The sequence below is a fragment of the Eutrema salsugineum genome, unplaced genomic scaffold, assembly GCF_000478725.1.
Source record: "Eutrema salsugineum unplaced genomic scaffold, Eutsalg1_0 scaffold_1, whole genome shotgun sequence".
NCBI classification, from domain to species: domain Eukaryota; kingdom Viridiplantae; phylum Streptophyta; class Magnoliopsida; order Brassicales; family Brassicaceae; genus Eutrema; species Eutrema salsugineum.
Genome location: NW_006256909.1, coordinates 18,993,521 through 18,997,384, shown reverse-complemented (window position 1 = coordinate 18,997,384; position 3,864 = coordinate 18,993,521). Strand labels below are relative to the sequence as shown.

The following is a 3,864-nucleotide window of genomic DNA, read 5'->3' as shown; positions in this document are numbered from 1 at the left end:
ACCTTGTCCAGCTTGCTTTCAAGTGTTTTAAAGTCCTTCTCATACCTTTGAACCCTGCTTCAACTCTCACTCCTATTGGCTCTATCAAAGTCTTCTCCATAAGTGTCATTGCTCATTGCTAGGTTCTCTACCAACTCTAAAGCAGCATGAATCTCCTTCCCCAGAAAGTTTCCATTTGATGCAGTATCCAGTTGATTCCTTATCTTGGGAAGAGCCCCTCTATAAACTGTGCTGAGAAGAGAAGCCTCACTAAACCCATGGTGTGGGCATTGGTTAGTGTAGCTCCTGAATCTTTCCCATGCTTCACCAAAACTCTCATTGGTATGTTGAGTGAAATTGGAGATTTGGTTTCTCAGCTTTGCTGTTCTGGAAGTTGAGAAGAACTTAGACAGAAATGCCTGCTTGCATTGCTCCCAGGTTTGAATGGAGCCTATTGGAAGATTCTTCTCCCATTGGTGTGCTTTGTCACCAAGACTGAAGGGGAATAATCTGAGCTTGAAGCTGTCCTTATATACTTCATTAATCTTTGTCAAGTCACAAACTTTATCAAACTGGTCCAAGTGTTCCAAAGGATCTTCCATTGGCAATCCATGGAACTTGGAGTTTTGGACCATATTCAGCGAAGATGCCTTGACTTCAAAATTGTTGTTCTGCACCGGGGGTGCTTGAATCCCTGCTCCATACTGATGAGCATTGGCCCTGACATTCTCTCCTACATAGACAAGTGGCTGCTCATATCTCCTTGGTTGGTTTTGGAAGGGCTGTTGGTGGTGAACCTGTTGTCTTTGCTGTACATTGGCCTGGTGCTTTTGCTGATGAGCTAGAGCTTGTCCTTGGTGGACATAAGCTGATGTTGATGCACATGTTCCTGCTGAACATTACCATGATGGAACCCTTGACCAGCTCCATTACCAGCTCCATTTCCAGCTCCATTACCAGCGGCATTACCAACTCCATTATCCTGCTGCACCTGAGCCTTTTGCCCCTCTTGAACCTGCGGCTCAATGTCAACCACATGCTGTCTCTGATCTTCCATATTAGCCGGATCAGTCTGTCTTCCACGCCTATCCCTTCTCCTTCTTGGAACCAAAAGATTGATGTTGTCGTTTAGAGGGAAAGGTGGACCACAGCTTCTTGAACTGGACCTGGTGTTCATACACCTGAAAGCAAAAACAAAAACAGAACTTGAAAGTAATCAGTAAAAACAAAAAATAAGTACTTGATCTCAAGAACAGATCAGAGCCTAATGCTAAACAACCCACAATTTGGCAACGACGCCAATTGATAGAAAAGACTTTTTATGGTCTTAGGGCTATTGATCCCCTTGTCAAAGTAGCACAAAAGAGGTGTCAATCCAAGAATGTGGTGCTAGACACTAAGCTATGTGATCAGTTTCTCAATTCAAGTAAACAAGTGAGGTTTTGATTGACTAATGACAACTAAAAACTTAGAACAAGATTAATGACTAATCAAATGATCAAACAAGAACTAAGCAAATGACAAGTGATGTGAATATGAGATGATGGAAGCATGAGATTCTAGACATGATAGTTGGCTAGGGTGCTTTGGTGCTGAACCAGAAATGCTAATGACAATTATGAAACATGATTCAAATGATTTAGAACTCTAATCAAGATTGATCCTCTCATGAAGGCATTAACCTCAGCACTAATCCATTTTCAAACCAAATCATCATTTGTGAAATAAAATGAATCAATGAGCATTAAGAAACATTTATAAAAGATCATTTATGCAAATAACAAAACATCATCATGCAGCTAATGCATAAACCTCTAATACAGCTCTTTCAGGAATTTCGTCAAACACTTGTGGTGCATGAAATTCCCTGATTCTAGATCTCAACTGATGTGCAAGGATCTAGCTTTAGGATCAGCTGTTTAGAGAGATGAATCAATGAATCTAGCCCTAAGCACTCCTAATCTAACACTTTAGCACCCTAACCTACACATCTAGAACCTCATTAAGAAAACTACTCACTAATCATACTAATCTCTCTTAAACCTTTTCAAGTACAGTATGTTGTCATGAATGATGGGAAATGGAGATGGAGATGGTAGATGATGATGGGTTTGCAGCTTTAAACACAGAAATCTCTCAATCTCTCTTGATTAAAACTCACAAAGGGATGGAAGATGAAGATGGAGATGATAGATGATGATGGATTGCAGCTTTAAACACCAAGTACTCTCTTGATTCAAACCCAGAAAATGAAGATCTCTCTTGCAAAGTTTAGGTCTTTCACAAAAGAGGCAAAGAAACAAAGAAAATAAAGCTTAGTCTGCTGGATAATGTCTAAAACATATATATAGGTAGGGTTTCTTGATGGACCAACCTAGGACAAACTAGGTATTGCCCCCAAAAAGGCCCACAAAAACGTCTTGGTTCGAGAATGTATCGAGGTGAGTTGGACCGGTGCAGGACGTCAATATTCCTTCGGCAATTTGAGACTGGTTACACCGAGACACTACACCGGCTGAACTCACCTCGGTGCGGCGTTAAGGATAGCTTCAGGGGATCAATACCGAGCAGGATTCAGTCAGTGCAGCATCTCGACAATTCTTCGGGATTTGGACTTCCAAAAGTCGGCCAAAAACGTCAAAGCTCCAAGGTCATATCGACCAGATTTTGGTCGGTATTCCTTCTTGATATGAATGTAGACCGCTTGCACCAAATCCTTCATAACTCCTTGCTCACAGGTCCGAAGCTTGATCTTCAAACTCCACGAACCATATGACGTCCATAGCTCCAAATTTGGTGAAGGGCTCAACCCCGTATGACGTCAGCAAAGTCTCCGTCTCGTCGGTTCTTTGAGGCGCTTCGCGTAAGTCCTGATCAGGCCGCGAGACATGTGTTCCTTCCGACGGTGATATCTCCCAGTTCACGGCTCCAAATAGCCTGATTCCAAGTGCTCTGCAAAACTAGACTCGTTCCTTTTGATTCTTGATGAAGACATTGGAGGTTGAATCGCAGTGCAAGTCTTTCGTCTCACGCGATCAAAGTAGAGGTCTCATCGGCACCAAACCATCTGTCCAAGTTGCTGTACACAGGTGAGGGTTTCTCCATGATCCCAGCTCCAAGTTGCTCCCAAAAGTCTCCAAATGACCGGAGAATACTCCAAAAATACAGGACACTCTAGGACCTAATGCAATTCTTAAACAAAGCTAGAACCAAAGACAAACTCTAATAAAACTAGCTAAATGTATGCATGAGACTCAATATTTGGACAAAAATGCAATCCTAAACATGACAAAATATGAGTATATCAATCTACATGATGGAGGAAATGATAACAGACATGAAAGAATGCATAAGATAGAATAGAAAAGCTAAACAGATAAAAGGAGAAAGAACAATGGTTCAGGGGAAGAATTCCCATCTCCATCGCCTAACCCTAAGAAAACAAAGTTTGGTGGCTCAAAAACTCATTACAAGAGCACACACCAGGTTAGGACTGCTAAGAAATGTATTTATAGGTCTTTAGGTCTTCCAGGTCTCATTTAGGGCTTCTCTGCAGAGAATTGACGAAATGGGCTTTGATGTTGGGTCTTGTGGTTTGACATAGGTCCACCGCGGGTGAGAGTCTTCCAGGGCAAGTGAAATGCTTGTTTGCCGTGGGTAAGAGTCATCCAGGACTAGTGATTTTTGTCAACTTGCTCTTCACATAACTTTTGATTGCACCGTTTGATTGTCCTGCTGTAAAGTGCTATGGAAAGCTTGTTGTCTCCTATTGAATGTCTCCAAATTTGAGCTGGATCAGACGGTGAAAAGGTCTCCATTTGAGGCTGGACTTCTGACGGGACTCTGAGGTAAAAATATGGGTTTCTTCCGTTTTACCATCTTTTT

The 3,864-nt window shown here is 42.0% G+C and overlaps 1 non-coding gene across 1 annotated transcript; it reads left to right on the top strand.

Annotated features, from left to right (window-relative positions):
* The first annotated feature begins 252 nt into the window (after nt 1-252).
* On the top strand, nt 253-359 carry LOC112082603. Its single transcript, XR_002897269.1, has one exon. It is a non-coding gene; the product is annotated as a small nucleolar RNA R71 (small nucleolar RNA).
* The last annotated feature ends 3,505 nt before the right edge of the window (nt 360-3,864 follow it).